The sequence below is a fragment of the Macrobrachium nipponense genome, chromosome 29 (genome assembly GCF_015104395.2).
Source record: "Macrobrachium nipponense isolate FS-2020 chromosome 29, ASM1510439v2, whole genome shotgun sequence".
Classification (NCBI taxonomy): Eukaryota; Metazoa; Arthropoda; class Malacostraca; order Decapoda; family Palaemonidae; genus Macrobrachium; species Macrobrachium nipponense.
Window position 1 is genome coordinate 1,499,815 of NC_061092.1, and position 18,256 is coordinate 1,518,070.

The window sequence follows — 18,256 nt, forward strand, 5'->3', positions numbered from 1 at the left end:
GGCAGAGCTTTTTACTATTGTGTTCGTATCCATTTCTGGCTAATGGAGTTTTTGCCTCTTGGTACAGGGGCAAGTGTCGCTATTCTTTACAATTAGTGATTCACGATACCCTTATAAATTAGCACTGGGTGTAATACATTATAGCAAAATCTCGTTCTGATACGAGTGTTCGTTACAGGAATATTGCCAAAAACGTGCTTGCATTGTCTCTGAAAACCATAGTAGTTTCCGATTGTCCTCTCTCTCTCTCTCTCTCTCTCTCTCTCTCTCTCTCTCCTCTCTCACTCTCAGATTCGCCACCTTTGAAGACTTTTTAATATATCATTCATTTTCCTTGCTTCTGGCTCTGGTACGTTAATTGCTTTTTTATTATTATTTCTAATGATATAGTTACTATTTTTCGGGAACTGTTGTTCGTACTACGTTTGTAGTTATTCATACCATTGAGTCTTTCTTCAGCTTTATTTCTGTGTTACAGGGGTGGGGGGAGGTTTTGGGGGCGGAGGTCGTGAACATAGAATGTAGGTACCCTCAGTTACTCACTGGGATTTTGAAGCAGACTACTACTTCCTTTAAGAGAGAATCTTGGGTAACCGAAGTCGAAAATTACACGAAAAATACATACAAAGGCTTAAGTTCACTATTTTTCTTTATAAAAAGACAAATTTTCCACTCAAATTATATTGGTCTTGATGAGCTGTTTCATAATATATAGGTTTTGTTTTGATTTGATTGGGTCAGTAACAAGGTCACTGTGAAAGGTCAATAGGTCACAAAAATCAGGGTACTATATTAAGTGAAAATCAGAAATATGGCTCAACTAATCGCTTAGTGCATAGCCCACATAAGGTTCCTCAAATCCATTAATACAGATACAATATAGAAACTGTAAATAAGTTTTGTTAAGTGTAGCCTATGTTCTTATCCCTTTTCTCCTTAGTAATTCAAGTTGATGTTTTTTAGTGTTCAAATTTTCATCCATACGATTTTGCTCTAGAAATATAGTTGCTTCCGGAGAGAAAAGTGTATTGAGAACTCCCTCTGATGCAATGCAAGAGACGGATTTACGAACCTAGGTAATTCTATAGGAAATGGGCGCATGGGACTTTTATTAGTACCCCCCCCCCCCCCTCCCCCCCCCCCCGGAAAAAAAGTTACTTTAAAATTTAAAAACTCGCGCGCATGCAAGGACTAAAACTCCCCCATTTCTCTATAATCCATGGACAATTTTCCCGTCCGGTTAGTGGTTACTTTGGTCTTCGTCATCGTCAGTAACTTCCACAAGTGTTCCTGAGGAAAGCTTACCAGGTTCCCACTTGTGGTCCTCCAAGATTGTTGGTGGTTGTAAGGGTTTTCCTCAATTATTTAATGATACTGGAGCATAGTTAAAGTGATATGTTAGCATTTTAAGCAGTTTGACACACACAAACTGGCGCCCCCTTTCCTAAAGAATAACTCCAGAGGAGTGCAAGCTGCATGTTGAGGTAAGCGGGTAGCCATGCTTCACGGGTCATTTCGGGGATTTTGTGTTGCAGAGGTCATCGGGACAATCGCGATGTAATTCTAGATTTTGTATAGTAGGTATAATGTACGAACTAAAACAGTTTCTGTGTCCTCACCCAGGTTAGGTAGCTCAGGAGATTTGTCTTCTAGGCTAGGCCACGTGGGGGGATTCGTTGTAGCTGTAATGCAGTTACCAAGTTTTTCGAAGTAGGTAGTATAGGACCATAGTCACGCCTGTAACGTCATTGTCGACAATTAGGGGGGAAACACCACCTTGGATCCATCGGACTCGGGTGGATCAGCCTTATTCACTCGATATTTACTAATTGGTGAAACGAGAATATTATTTACATCTTTAAGCATACCATTCAAAAGATTGAAGTTTCGTCAACATAATGTGATATATGAAATCTCCATACGAACTACTAGTAAATCATGAGAGGTCTTCGTAAAATGTTTTCAAGGGAATTTTAAAATCCAATGTGGCATCAACCGCCTCCGGTCCCTTTCGTAACCCCCTTGGGCCCACGTCCTTCGCAGCTCTCATTCGAACAATTTGTTCCGACGCTGTAACCATAATTCTACGAAGTCAAACACTTGAGACTTAGCTAATTTGTCCTTGAACATCACATATTATTTAGTAAAGAAACTTTGGACTAATTTGTAGTACTTAACAATGGAAAAACTGACTACCTACATAGCCCAATTCTATGAAATAAGAGAATCGTTTTATTATTAAAATAAAAATTCCGACAAACTTTCCCCGAGTGCATGACTGACAAAGCCACCTGTACTTACTCAGTTCTGAAAGGGCACCTGAGCAGTGAGCACTTGGGCACCTCACATCCTGTGCTATGCCAAGCACTTCCAGGGATACATCCTCTTGGCTTGGCTCTTTATCCCTTGTAGACCTAAAGTTCTCAAAGGAAAGATGAATCGTAAAATATTAAGTTGAAACATCGATATTTTATCAGATGAGGAGACCATAATGAGTGATTTTAGGATTATAAAGTTTTCAAGAAATATAGGTATAGGGTAAATAATCACGGACGATCCACCATCATCACGCTGGCCGGGTCTTATTCACTATATTTAATGGGTGAAGCAAGAATACAATTACAACTCTAAGCATACCATTCAAAAGATTGAAGTTTCGTCAACATAGTGTGATACAGGAAAGCTCCATATGAACTGAAATAAGCATGTGACGCTCTTCGTAAAATGTTTTCAAGGCAGTTTAGAAATCCAATATTGCAGGGATCGTGTGGCTGGACGGGTCTAGTCACGGATGGACACTATCTTTCCCAGCCTTCCCAGCACTTATTTGAACAATTTTAGCGCATATATGTAAAGTTTATTGATCTTACTCGGTTGCAGTTGTAGTAATCAGCACAATAAAACATTTTGTTGCCTATACCTATTAGTGAAAGTATGAAACTTGTTATTCCCGGGGTCATGGTTTGAACTGAATTCATTTTTACCTTGTAATTGGTGGTTTTATCCTTACTGCCATCACAACTGAAACTACACAGTGCTTATTTGATTGTTATTATACACATTTTGGTCTTAAGTCACTCCACATTGCACTTGAACCACGTTGCTGTTCCTGGTTCCTAAGCGCTCACTCCACAAACACAATTACGAGCAGCAGACGATGACGCTGCAAAGTTTTATTCCCTTAATTGTTTGCTTTACTCATTATTTAGTTTGACTTTATTTCAAAATGTTTATTTAATTCATGTCTATTACCCTTTTTTTGCAACCAAATTACCCCGAAAAATTAGATATTTCTAAAGTAAATACAATACAGTGTTTCTAACCTTGTCGTACATCTGGCTCCCGAAAACCATAGCAGAACAGACTACGGATAAGTGGATTATATATTTTTTTTTGCTAGCACTTTTCATTGATTTAAGTCTATACAGGCAGTCCCCGGGTTACGACGGGGGTTCCGTTCTAAGACGCGTCGTAAGCCGAAAATCGTCGTAAGCCAGAACGATGCTTGGAAATATGTCTTAAACTAATTAAAAGTTATAAAAACCTTACTTGTAATCCTTAAGTGAACAGTGCAAGTTGTGTAATGGGGTTATTTCAATGCCAAAGGATGGTTCTTGAAGGTATATGCTTTATTATAATCCTCTGGTGACACTATAAATGCACATTCTTGAAGTAAATCCTTTGGTGACACTATACTAAATGCACATTCTTTAAGTAAATCCTTTGGTGACACTATAAATGCACATTCTTGAAGTAATCCTTTGGTGACACTAATGTGTAGTACATCCTGGAGTAAATGAAATCCCAATGTAGTAGTTCTGGAAGGTAAAAGTATACACAATTAGTACAAAATACTACACAAAGTCCTGAATGCAATATGTAAATTATAGATATATCAAGAGTAAAAGAGTTAATTTATATTAATTATTTCCTTACTTTTAGTTTATAATTCCTTACTTTGAGATATATCAAGCGTAAAATAGTTAATGTATGTTAATTAATTCCTTACTTTTAGTTTAAAGTTGTCGTGCTATGTAACCCTGGACAAAGTTTTATGTGGCCCCATAGCCTACATCATTCAGGTGGTTCTGGGATTCTGGAATGTACAAAAAATAATTGTCAGTAAGTCCTCTATGCATAGTAAGTTAACATAGTAATATGCACCATACAGTTTAATATCAGATATAACATGTATAAAACTTAGTTAATGTATGTTAATTAATTCCTTACTTTTAGTTTAAAGTTGTCGTGCTATGTAACCCTGGACAAAGTTTTATGTGGCCCCATAGCCTACATCATTCAGGGGGTTCTGGGATTCTGGAATGTACAAAAAATAATTATGTCAGTAATTCCTCTATGCATAGTAAGTTACATACAGTAATAAGCACCATACAGTGGTTTAATATCAGATATAACATGTATAAAACTTAGTTAATGTATGTATTATTCCTTACTTTTACTTTTAGTAGTTTAAAGTTGTCGTGCTATGTATATATAAGGACTAAAGTTTTATGTGGCCCCATAGCCTACATCATTCAGGGGGTTCTGGGATTCTGGAATGTACCAAAAAATTATCTAAGTTAAGTCATGTATGCATAGTAAGTTGCATACAGTATACCATACGTACAGTGGTTTATAACATGTAATCAAACTTATTTAGAAATTCCTAATAAAAAAAGTTATGTACGTATGTACATACTGTATGTAAAAACCTTACTTGTCATCCTTTGGTGCACTACTACATGTTACATTTGATACGTATACTTTCCTGAAGGTTTTTTCCATCCAAAAATGGTGCTTCTACTTGTAATCCTTTGGTGACACTTGTAATGTGTAGTACAACCTGGAGTTCTCTTTGGAAAATGTTGGTTCTGGAAGGTAAAAGTAAAACAATTAGTACAAAATATACTACACAAAGTCCTGAATGCAATATGTTAATTAGATATATCAAGAGTAAAAGAGTTAATGTATGTTAATTAATTCCTTACTTTTAGTTTAAAGTTGTCGTGCTATGTAACCCTGGACAAAGTCTTATGTGGCCCCATAGCCTACATCATTCAGGGGGTTCTGGGATTCTGGAATGTACAAAAAATAATTGTCAGTAAGTCCTCTATGCATAGTAAGTTACATACAGTAATATGCACCATACAGTGGTTTAATATCAGATATAACATGTAGTATAAAACTTAATTTAGAAATTCCTTACATAACTTACCAACTTTTAGTGAGTCTCAAAGCTGTTACCTAGGTTGTGGGAGATGGAGATGGAGGTGTAGAGGATTCATGTGTAGGAAGCCTGCATTGATAAGGATGCATTCCATACCTAACTTCAGTGTGCTTCATCACAGATAACAGGTTAGGATGATGGGCAGCCTGGAATGAAGAATTAATACTATTAAAGGAGAGAGTGTAACCACTTAAGTGTACAAAATTTATTGTTCCATAATTAACAATTTACTGTATGTACACATTAAAAACAACTGAGAATTCCTTACCTCCAGCAAAATGAAGAGATGTTGGCTATGTAGAGGTCTGATTTATGTAAGTCACAAGGTGCATGTCAGTCTGGAATGATAATGTACATATGATTATGTATGTATGTTACATACATAACATGGTTATTACATATGTAATAATAAAACATTCATAAAAAAAAGTGTCCTTACCAAATTCTAGTGGTTGGCTTGCTAACTGGGATGGGCATATGGTAGATGAGAGTGGGTGGCTGGGCTATGGAGTGGGATGGGCAGGTGCATGGGAGTCTGGAATGATAAAAAATATAAATGATAGAGTATGTATGTACTGTAACTACTGCACATGTTAGTACTGTTTGACATATGTAGTGTACAATGTATACAATATAAAAAATGAAGAATTCTTTTACCTGAAGGAGTTGGAGAGGTGATACTAATCGTATCAACTGATTTGGGCTCTGAAGAGGGTACATCTAGATCTGGAAAGAATGATAGGGTACATAAATAAGGTGGATGTAACTGTAGCATATGTACACTTTTAATAAAATTTCTATTAGCAATTTATAAAACATTTTATATACAAATTTGTGAAGGATTCCTTACCTGATGAATAGGGCGAGACATCCAAACCATGGAGGGGCTCAGGGTCATCTGGGTCACCGTCACTATCAAAGGAGTCTGGAATGATACAAAAAAAATAAAGTTATGCAACATCAAACACATTGTAGTACTAGTATGTACGTACTAGTGTATGTATGCCATAATGTAGTAAACAATTTCCAACATGAAAATGAGAAAAATGAAATTGCTTACCTGATACAGGTGGACGGGCTGCTACAGAGGGTCCAGGTACAGGGGGATCTGGAACTGTCACAGGTAGTACAGGGGGATCTGGAACTGTCACCACTTCTGCAATAAAATTACTAATGATGAAAATTAATGAAGTTACAGTTTACTCTAACATTTAGTATATGTTACATTAAAAAATTAACACATTTTATATACAGTATGTAAACACACAAATTAGTAAAACAGTTCAGAATTCCTTACCAGGACTAGGAGTGGGAGGTGGTGGTACTGGAGACTTGTGAAAGAAAGTGTCAAGCCTGGACTGCACACTTCTCTTCGTCTGCTTCTCCTTCAGGGTCTCCTCGTAGAAAGTCACCAAATCCAATATTCCTCTCTTTATTTTGTCAAACCTGGCAACGTTAGGGTCTTCTGCCTCAAAAGAAGTCAAGGCTCTCTCCAGATAAGTAAAACCCTCTGACAAGCCTTTCACAGTTAACGACCTGGCTTTTGGCTCTGGTGCCGCCGCCGCCTCCTCAATCATTTGTTGCTCCAGCTCAAGGAGGTCCTCTGCTGACAATTCTTCTCCATGGGATGCCAGCAGCTCTGTTACATCATCAGGTTCAAGATCTAGTTTCAGCCTCTTGCTTAGCCCTACGATCTTCCTCGTCACAGTCTCGACGTCTTCTGCCTGGTCAAAGCCTTCAAAACTGTGCACAAACTGTGGACACAGTTTCTTCCAGGCCCCATTTAAAGTGGTCGTCTTCACCTCGTCCCAAGCACTTGCAATGTTCTTCACTGCATCAGCAATGTTGTAGCCCTTCCAGAACTGCTTCAGTGTCAACTCCTTGTTAGCTTGTATGGCCCTCAAAGCAAAATGTATAGTCCTTCTAAGGTAGTAAGCCTTGAAATTAGCAATTACTCCCTGGTCCATCGGCTGTATCAGCGATGTGGTATTGGGTGGGAGGTACACCACCTTCACATTAGGGTGCATGTCGCTCAAATTTGAAGGGTGACCAGGGGCATTGTCCAGAACTAAAAGGGCCTTAAAAGGCAGACCCTTCGAAGTCAAATACCGTTCCACTGCTGGCACGAAATGGTCATTGAACCAATCTTCGAAGACCATCAAGGTAACCCAAGCCTTCTTGTTTGATTTCCAAATCACAGGGAGTTGACTCTTGAAAATGCCCTTGAAAGCCCTGGGATTCTCAGCCAAATACACCAGCAAGGGCTTAAGTTTCAAATCGCCACTTGCATTGGCCCCAAACAGCAAAGTCAGTCGCCCCATACCAGCTTTATGGCCAGGTGCTGACTTCTCCTCTTTGGAAAGGTACGTTCGGTTTGGCATTCTTTTCCAAAATAATCCAGTCTCATCTACATTAAAAACTTGGTCAGCTGTTTAACCACCATCCTTAATTATCTCAGCCAAACCACTTGGAAAACTTTCTGCTGCTTCGCTATCAGCACTAGCAGCTTCACCTTGCAGCTTCACATTATGCAAATTTGCACGAGCCTTCAAACGATTAAACCAACCTCTACTCGCAGCAAATTCACCCCCAGCACTGCCTTCTCCAAACTTTTTCACTACTGCCTCATGCAGCTCTCTAGCCTTCTGGATCACACCAAGGCTCACCGGAACACGTCGCTGGTTCTGGTCCTCCAGCCAGATCATCAGCAATTTCTCCATTTCAACAATGCTCTGGCTACGTTGCTTCTCGTTAATCACCGTAGACTTCATTGGTGCAGCATCCTTAACGTGCTTCAGAATACGTTCCCTATCCTTGACTATGGCTACCACCGTCGTCCTGCTAAGGCCCAAAGCACGACCTATTTCGGTGTTCGTTTCTCCCTTATCAGAACGCTTGACAACGTCATATTTTACCTCCATGGTGATGACATTCCTCTTCTTGGATGAACTATCATTGGAGGAAGTACTTTGCCGTTTAGGAGCCATAGTAAAGGCACGAAAAATGCAACAAAAATCAGGAACGTAGCAAGACACAACCTAGTGAAATGCAGGCAGGCACGCGATTGAAGTGGCGTCCTTTTGTATTGTTACGCTTAGCGTCCTCGACCGTTCGAGGTCGTTGTTCGGTCAATTTACCATACAGTTTAATGGCGTAAATTAATTTATGTGCCTCGGCTCAGAAACTAGTTCTGCTTATGAGGTATCGTTAAAAAGCATAAAAAAACGTTGCAACCTTGGAATTTGCGTTGTAATCTAACCAGAAACTTAGTTTTGTTAATTATGTACTACTGGAAACAAGCAATGATTTTTTCATTATTTGTGCTTTTGGACTGTTTTAAACTGCGCATCCCAAGCTAGTGTATTCATTCACTCGGAAACTAGTTCCGCATATGAGGCGTCACTAAAAAAATTTAAAAAATACGACATAAAGTGTCGAAAATCATCATAACCTAAAAATTTTTGTTGTAATGTAACCAAAAACTTATTTTTATTACTATACTGTGCTAAACTATAAAGGATTCTTATCATAGCATGCGTTTTTTAAAAGCGTCGTTAACTCGGAGCGTCGGAAGCGTCAGCGTCGTAACCTCGGAACAAGCTTCGTAACCCAGGGTGAATTTTTCAATGAATATTTAAGAAAAAGCGTCATAACCTCGGAACGTCGTAAGCCGGAACCATCGTAACCCGGGGACCGCCTGTATTAGTATTTTGATTTTTTTTAAAGAATTGTCAGAAATAAATGTAACCTTTAATGTTTGCATGCTAAGAATGGCAAAATCATATTTATGTATATATATATACTTTCAATACATAGGCTAATTTCACCAATTTCCACATTTTGTGTAAGTCTTATACCCAGTTCGGAGGGTGAACACACCAATTGGCAACAGAAAGAGAGCGAGAAATGAAGGCAAAGGAAGGAAGGACAGGGGTGTCGGTGTAGGGTGGGGGAGGGTAGGTGGAGCTTTTTACGTGTGTTCGTATCCATTTCTGGATAATGGAGTTTTTGTCTCTTGGTACAAGGACAAGTGTCGTTATTCCTTACGATTAGTGATTCACGATACCCTTATAAATTACGGCACTGGATGTAATGCAATATAGCAAAATCTCGTCCTGATAAGTGTTCGTTACAGAAATATTACAAAAAAACGTGCTTGCACTGTCTCTGAAACCCTTAGTAGGTATGCTGCTTTGTTGTCAATCAAGTTTTTTGTAATAAAGTATTTTTTACAAGCTAGCTATTGTATAGATTTGTATTTTTCTCAATCAAAACATATGCCCCTCAATGCTAACTTTCCTCTTTTAACGAATTTCTGGTTATTGCAAATTTGGCCCCATTAATTTCTTATGGTGCGAAAACAGACAGAGGCCCTGGGACCAAAAGCGATTGCGTCACACTACGGCGGTAATCCGGCAGTAAAAAATCTTCATATAACCAAAAAGTAAATACTAATAGATATTTGCGCATTATGATTATGACAATTACATGAATAGCTGATAACAATCTGCATGAATAACTGGTAAACTGTTCTGCAAAAAAGTTTAGTACGTATAGCAATTCATCTACAATAGATACGAAAGTAAAGATGTCGTGACGTCATAATACAGGACTTGAAAGAACTTTCTAATTCCAAAAAATTATTACTTAAATTTGAGTCAGAATAGTTACTTTTTCAATAATGAATATTTTCAAATTAATCATCATAAATATGTAAAATATTGATGTTTTACTATTTATTTAAATAATTATGTAGTGCATGCTTCGTTGTCGTCTTCTACCTAAACAGTTGTTTACTTAAAAACGTTGTGGCCAGTGACCGTGTTCCGATTGTTGTGATGGAAGTGCCCCAGCATCTATGGGTACAAGAAATGGAAAGTTTGTTGACACAAGCGACTCCACAAACATCGAGATGGCGTCAATCTTCTAAGATATTTAAGCGTAAGTAAAAATTTCGAAAGCATTTTGGTGAGATTTGCACTGCGTTGGCCACCCTTTTCACTACCCTCTGTTTAATGCTTTAAATTTGGCCTTAATTTCTAACTTTGGAGAATATACTTCGAAAGGAGAGTAGAGGTCTTTAGCTCAGTCTATTACCAACAAGAAGTCGTGATTGATGCTCATCTCTGGTGTCAGGACGCTTTATAAGTACTTTTTCGGAGGGTGGCATGCCGTGACCGTCGGTGAGTTGAGCCAGTCCATGCGGTTATTTACCCTAAGGAAAATTTAGATTTTTTCTTATTTTGAAGTAGGGTAAACAACCGCAGACGATCCATCGTCATCGCGCTGGCCAGGCCTTATTCACTCTATATTTAATTGGTGAAACAAGAATACAATTACAACTTTAAGCATACCATTCAAAAGATTGAAGTTTCGTTAACATAATGTGATATATGAAAGCCCCATACAAACTAAAATAAGCATGTGAGCTCTTCGTAAAATATGTTTTCAAGGCAGTTTTGAAATCCAATAGGCGGCAATCGCGTGGCCGGCAGTTCTAACCACAGACAGTCCACCATCTTTCCCAGCACTCATTTGAACAATGTTAGCGTATATGTGTAACGTTTATTGATTTTACTCAAGATTACAGTTGTAATCGGCACAATAAAACATTTTGTTGCCTATATTAGTGAAAGTATGAAACTTTTTATTCCTGGGGTCCTGGTTTGAGCTGAATTCATTTTTACCTTGTAATCGGTGGTTTATCCTTACTACCATCGCAACTGAAACTCCAGTGCTTATTTGATTGTTATTATACACATTTTGGAGTTAATTCACTCCAAATTGCACTTGAACCACATTGCTGTTCCTGGTTCCTAAGCACTCACAACGCAAACAGAGTTACGAGCAGCAGACTACTCCACTGTTTATGAGGTGCAAAGCTTTATTCCCTTAATTGTTTACTTTACTCATTATTTAGTTTAACTTCAAAATGTTTATTTAATTCATGTCTATTATCCCTTTCTTGCAACTAAATTAACCCTGAAAAATTACAAATATTTGGGATGTATACTTACGAGCAGACGACGCGAGGAAAAATTACTCATCGTTGCCAATCTAGTGTAGCGTCTCACATACGCTGATGCATTTACAAACTGTTTCCATAAATTCTAGTTGTCATAGTAATGCAGTAATGATAAAATGCTGTAATATGTATATATACTAAAAATAGATATGCTGATTTCACTTATTTCTTGGTTTTGTGTAAGTCTTATACCCAGTGTGGAGGGTAAACGCATACCAATTGACAACACTGATAAACAATTGAATAGCGCAAAATAACAATGTCGAAGATTGTATTTTTCCTAACTATACAAACCTGAGGTCCTTTAACTATAGGAAGGTAACTTAGTGGCAGCTGAACCGGTCGTAAGCTTTGAATAAGGGGGTTTGGTAGTTAACTACTTGTCCGGCAGGTGGCGGTCAGCTCGACTGCGAGGAGAGGAGGCACTTTGCTTTAGGCCCAGGAAATGCAGAGTGAGGGGTGGCATGAGGTGGGACTATGTGTAAAGGACCTCAGGTTTGTATAGTTAGGAAAAATACAATTTTCGACAAATTGATATTTGTTTTGATACGTATACAAACTGTCAGTCCTTTAACAATAGGAAGACTCAGTTATTGGTGGGTGAATCCGAGTCTTATGAACAGACTGGTGTTCGTCCAACCTCGGTTCCCTCCCTGTTCGTAAGAGCAAAGGGAGGAATCCTAGCCTCTGTCCAGCTGATCGAAGTGTGCACCGCAGGATCAGTGGCCAGAGCTCTGGACAAAATTTATAAGAGGGAGGCCAGGGTACCTCTTATAAATAGCATAAACGCAAGAACTAGCTCCTACTTCAAGAGCCAATATGAAGTCATGGGTTTGTCTCTTGTTGGTTTCCACTTCCCCCCCTTGTTGGGGAGTGGTGGATAAACACTCCAACCCCTACTGAAAGGGATAGGATGGAGCTCAGTCGTGTAGCTTACCTGCATCTGCTTCCTGTTCAGTGTAGTGATGACTGCGGCCCTCTGCCCACAGGTAGAGGAGGAAGAAAGGAGTAAGAGAAGCCAGTCACACTCTTTCACTCGTCCTTTCATGCGGTCACACAAGGATGTGATGCTGTTCTGTCCGCTCGTGTGCTAGGTAAGCTACACAACTTGAGCAGCCACCACGGGTCCCAAGGAAAAGGTGTCCAAGGACCTGTGGCTAGTATCCCGAAGGTAGAATGAAGTAAAGGTGGCTTGGTTGGCCCAAACCCCTGCCTTCAGAACCTGCGCCATGGAGAAGTTCCCCAAGGGTTGGACCAATACCTCTGACTTCGTGAGCTCTCGGACGAAGGGTACGCGTTTCGTCACTACCATCCGTGTTGTATGCCCTCCTGATCACCTCGCGCAGCCAGAAAGAAAGTGTTCTTGGAAACCTTTCTTGGTAACCCCCTCTGGTGCTAACGAAGAGGCCTCAACACTGAGGCCTGAGGTGTCGAGTTCTCTTCAGATAGCGCCGTAGCGCCCTCACAGGACAAAGCAGCATCTCGTCTGCATCATTATCAGTGAAGTCCTTCAGGGAGGGGATCGTGAAAGACTCAAACCGGTCGTCAGGGACCGAAGGATTCAGTCTTCGCTACGAAGTTCGGGACGAAATAGAGCGTCACGGATCCTCATCCCCTGGAATGCTTAATGTCGAAGGAAAGACCATGAAGTTCCCCTACTCTCTTCGCCGATGCCAGGGCCAGCAGGAAGAGGGTCTTGAGGGTCAGATCCCTGTCTGACGACTGAGTGGCTCAAGGGTCGGGAGTCAAACTCCTAAGGACGAGAGTCACATCCCACCCTGGGGACCTGAGTTCCCTGGGTGGGCAAGACCTTTCGAAGCTCTTCATAAGGAGGGAGATCTCGAAGGAGGAGATATCCACTCCTCGCAGTTTAAGGACTAGGGCCAGGGCGGCTCTGTATCCTTGAACTGCGGAGACGGAGAGGAGCCTCTCGGCGAAGGAAAGCTAGGAAATCCACTACCTGCTGAATAGTGGCTCTGAGAGGAGACCCCCCGTCCACGACACCAACCACAGAAGACGGACCACTTTCCCTGGTATACAGCTGCAGAGGACTGTCTGAGGTACCCAGCCATCTCTGTTGCTGCTCTGCGAGAAAAGCCTCTCGCTCGCAAGAGATGTGGATAATATCCAGCCATGAAGACAGAGGGACCGAACCGACCAGTGGTACCGTTCTACGTGTGGCTGAGACAAGAGGTTGTGCCAAGGGGGGGTTATCTCTCTCGGTGCTTCGGCGAGCAGAGCCAGCAGGTCCAGGTTTGGGTGCCACCAGAATCATCCGAAGATTCGGGGTGACCAGCGCCCTGATGATCACCTTGCGAATCAGACAGAACGGGGGAAAGGCGCACACGAAGAGGTTGTCCCACGGGTGTTGAAGAGTGTCCTCTGCAGCTGCCCATTGGTCCGGCACAACCGAGTAGAAAACCTGGAGTTCTCTGCTGTGCTGGGTGGCGAACAGATCCACGACTGGACTCCCCCCACAGGTTGAAGAGCCTTTCCGCCACGTCTGGGTGAAGGGACCACTCTGTTCCTATCACCTGATCTCGACGGCTGAGCTTGTCCGCCACCACATTCCTCTTGCCTGGAATGTAGTGGGCTGACAGCTCTACCGAGTGTGCCACTGCCCACTCGTGCACCTGTAACGTCAACTGATGCAACGGGAGGGACACTAGGCCCCCATGTTTGTTGACATACGCCACTACCGTGGTGTTGTCGCTCATCAACACCACTGAGTGTCCCACCAGACTATCTTGAAACTTGGAGAGCAAGAAACGCTGCCTTGAGCTCCAGGACGTTGATGTGAAGGTGCTTGTCATGATAGTTCCACACACCCGCAGCCAACACTCCTCCAGGTGTGCGCCCCATCCCTCAGTCGATGCGTCTGAAAACAGCAACATCTCCAGGGGGAGGACTGCGAAGGCACTCCTCTTACGAGGTTCCCGTCGTCCTGCCACCAGGCTAGGTCCTGCCTCACGTCCTTCGTGAGAGACACTGGGAAGAATGTAGGTTTCTTGCCTGTGACCAACACACCTTTAGTTTCCATTGAAGAGACCGTAGGTGAAGACGCCCATGAGGGTCTAGCTTCTCGAGAGACGGACAGGTGACCGATCACGACCTGCCACTGCTGAGCTGGCTGCTGCTGTAGGGACAGGAACCATCCAGCTGCCTCCCTGAGCCTGCTGATCTGCAAATCTGCGGGTAAGACTTGCCATGCTACCGTATCGATCAGTATGCCCAGGTACTTCATCCTCTGCTTGTTCTCGAGATCTGACTTCTTGTAATTCACTTCGATCTCCAGATCGCGGCAGAATTTGAGGAGTCGATCTCTGTCCTGTAGCAACTGTGAGCAGGAGCTCACCAGGACTTAAGCTCCCAGGACTAACCAATCGTCGAGGTACCTCAGAAGAAGTATCCCTACCGAGTGGGCCCAAGCCGACACCAGCGTGAACACTCGCGTGAACACCTGTGGGGCGGTTGAGAGACCGAAACAAAGTGCCCTGAACTGGTCAAGGATGAAGTGGAGGTACTTCCTGTAGGATTGATGGATGGGTATCTGGAAATACGCATCCTTCAGATCCACAAAGCATGAAGTCATTCTCCCTGTTGGAATAGAGCACTGACCATGCTGTTTCCATCATGAACCGAGTCTGGCGAACGAATCTGTTTAAGGGAGAGAGATTATCACCGGGCGCCAGCCCCCCCGAGGACTTCTCCACCAGGTAAAAGTAGACTGAAGAAGCCCAGCAACTGATCCCATACGATCTCCACAGCTCGTTTGCTCAGCATGGCTTCTACTTCCTGCCGAAGCACCACGTCCTTGGCCTAACCAGGAACGTACGTCTGATGATGGACCGGGTTGGAGGGGGGGGGTGGCAGAGACTCGAAGGGTAGTAAATATCCCTCCCGAAGGACTTTCACTATCCAGGTCTCCGCTCCGTAGCGCTGCCATGTTGCCCAGTGGCTCGCTAGGCACCCCCCTCACTTCAGCAGCAGGTGAGGGGGAATGCTGTTCCCTAGCATTTCCCTCCTCTCTTCGACTTCTTCCGGGTTCCTCTTGAGAGAAGGAAGGCTGGTTACGGTCGCTCCTTACTGTCGAAGTCGAAGGTAGTCTTTCCTCTCGGCTTCGACGAAGCGATCGTCTTAGCCGCAGAAGAAGTGCGCGCTAGCTAAACTCTTGGGCTTAGCCGCAGTTGTTCGAGGTTGCCCAGCCACCTTCAAGACTGCCTGGTGAATTAAAAGGTCACTTTCATCAATGCGGCGTTGTTCCACCGCAGCGTCCACCATCTCTGGGGAAGAGAGGGGAGGAACTCCGCACTGGTCCATTGTGAAGACCCAAGGCCGCCGCTCGTCCAGCCACCCTGGTCACTCGAGTGAGGTCAGCGTCCCTACGCCTCGGAACCAGGTTGGCCCACAGGTTAGCCGTCTGGTGGCCCAGGTAGGAGATGGCCCTACCTCCAGACTGGCACAGTCTCACGAAAGCCAGGTCTCCTTCAGGAGTTATGTTTCCCGAGGAGGCCGCGGCTTTAGACACTGAGGGACCAGAGGTCTATCCAGGAGACTGCTTGGAATGCTGCCATAGCGGTAGATTTCAAGGCAAGTGCCTCTTGCTGCGAGAACCAGAGGTTCTCCGACAGGAGCTGCTGCAGAGACACCCCCGGAGTTAGCCTAGCTAGCTCCAGGTTAAACTGTTTGGGCGGCAGAGGGTCCTCTGATGGCACGTAAAAGCGCCTCTGTCGCGGTAGAGGTGGGGGAAGGAGCTTGGACGACCTGCCAGACCGAAGCGAACCCTCTTGTCCGGAGACGAGAGCATCCACCTGGCTCAGCACACTGTCGGCCAAGGCTGATCCCGGCAGACCCACAGTCGCCCTGGGTTCCTTTTTGGGTCCCCAGAATAACTTCAAACCCGATGTAGGCTTGGAAGGTGGGAGCGGCACTCCTTCCCTGAGGTCGTTGTGTTGATGAATCGGTGCAATAACCTTGGCGAACAACCTCTGGACCTCGGGAGTGACTGTGTCCTGTGGAGACGGACCGTCAAGCCCATCCAGCGAGAACGCCTCCCGAGACCCTCCTCCTTCCACAGGAGGAACCACAACAGACCACTCATGGTCTCCTGCCACTTGCGCGTACAATCTGGTAGGTCCCAGGACCGTGACAGGCTTGTAGGGCGTCGTGGCGGGATCGCGAGGAGCGTGCCCCTTGCGACCACTCCTGATCACCTCACTCTTCCTGGTGTAGCCCAAGGAAGTTGAAGGGAAAGGAGAGGTAGACCTGACGCTCCCCCCTCGCCCACCGGCAAAACCGGTGTGCTGGGCGGGCTGCAGTCGCTCGCCAACCCGTGGTGGCGATCGAGCGGCTCTCCCAGGGAGAGCGGGAACAGCGGCAACGGTCTAGAGCATCAGAAGAGCTGCTGCTGGTCCCCCTCTCCGTCCTGTCCCGGTAGGAGCGGCAGTCAGGGGACTGGCAGAGTCCACTGTCGCGGTGGGAGCAAGGCCTGTCCTCACGGCACGTCACGTTGCTTGGCTGGTCTAGGCCGCGGTCTGGGACAGTCGCGTCAACCCTGAGCGATCGCTGGCCTGGTGGGAGTCACCTGGGCGACTCCCGCCAGTCTTCCGCTCCGTGCCTGGATCCTGGCGCCGGGCGGACTTGGTTGCCTGGGTCTTGGCTGCACGATCACCCGCAGGTGACCGTACACTCGGTACCTCTCGCTAACAAGAGGGCAAGACGGTACCTGGCGCCGAGGCAGAACCTCTGGCACCAGGCTAGAAGGTACCGGTGCTAGCCAGCCCTTCTCCGGTCCCAGTCGTCTTCTTCCTTGCGGAAGGAGAGATGGGCCCCTTTCCCAAAGGAACAGGAGGACCAGCGGAAGTCCCAACCTTCCCACCGGAGTGGGACGAACCCTTAGAAGTCTCAGAGCGAGCCTTGTTGGGGGGGGAAGGAGGTTACCTTCTTCTTCTTCGGCTGTGGGGCCGTAGAAGACGATGAAGACGACAACACCTTCCTCCTCTTCTTCTTCGTCAGCTTCCTCAGGACCACCGTCAGGTCTTCCATCCAGGACGGAGCCGGGGCAGTTGCCGAAGCAACAGGGCCCTACTGCACCTGTCTGGATGGACCTGGGGTTGGGGCAGCAACACCACGGGCAGGAACAACAGCGGCAGGAATTGGTACTGGAACTGGAGCGGCAGCAATCTCAGGAACAGGAGGCGGGGCAGGAACCAGCGGCATCCTCTGTACTGGAGGCAGGTCCAGGGGAGAGATCTTGGGACACCAGAAGTCAGGGGCTGGAGCAAGAGTGGGAAAACCAGGCGGCGGCGTCATAGTATACCTCTTCACCTTCGGCAGCGGCGCCTGAACAGCAGCTGTTGAGGTAACCATGGCAACGTGCTGGGTGTAGACCAGGTGCAGTGGAGCAGCATAGCCAGGCGTGGATACCGTCGTTGTGGTTGGGCCATGAGTTACCGGCCTGGCCCCTCTCGCCAGATGACTCCGCAGCCCCTGAACACTCGATGTCTCCTGAAACCCCAGCGAGTACCAGGCCCAGCCGAGATCGTCCCCGGTGGCAAGCAGATCTTGAGGAAGAAAGCAGAGTCGGGTTAGCAAGTGGGGGGTTTCCCCTCGCCCGGGAGCGGAAAGTTCCCACCTTGAGCGAACAGACAACCCTGAAAACAACTGAACATCGGGATACCTAGCCCCATCCTCCACGCTCGATTGATCGAGAGAGGAGAAGGAGCGAGATAACCGCCCCCCCACAAGGGGAAGGAGCCATACGAGGGAGCTGAGATGGAGGGAGAAAGGAAGAAGACATGTCCGTGACCAAGGGAGTAACTGGAGAACCCTCTCATGACTCCTTGGCCGACTTACACGGTTTCTTCCTCCCTCCATAGCTCTCCCACTGCTCCTCTGACCAAACATTACAAACGTCACATGGCTCGGTGCGAGAGCATTCTCGCCCTTGGAACCGGGTGCAAAATTCATGAGGGTCTACCTCTACAAAGGAGCGAAAGGCCCCA

The 18,256-nt window shown here is 44.8% G+C and overlaps 1 protein-coding gene across 2 annotated transcripts in view; it reads left to right on the forward strand.

Moving 5' to 3' along the window:
• The first annotated feature begins 1,251 nt into the window (after positions 1 to 1,251).
• LOC135206035 (putative exonuclease GOR) overlaps positions 1,252 to 18,256 on the forward strand; it is a 36,099-nt gene continuing 19,094 nt past the window's right edge. Inside the window, exon 1 of one of the 2 annotated variants that reach the window (XM_064237210.1) lies at positions 1,252 to 1,344. The gene's annotated coding sequence lies outside the window, so the exon portion shown is untranslated. Of the gene's footprint in view, positions 1,485 to 18,256 lie in introns of both variants that reach the window. The other variant, XM_064237211.1, reaches the window with a different exon arrangement.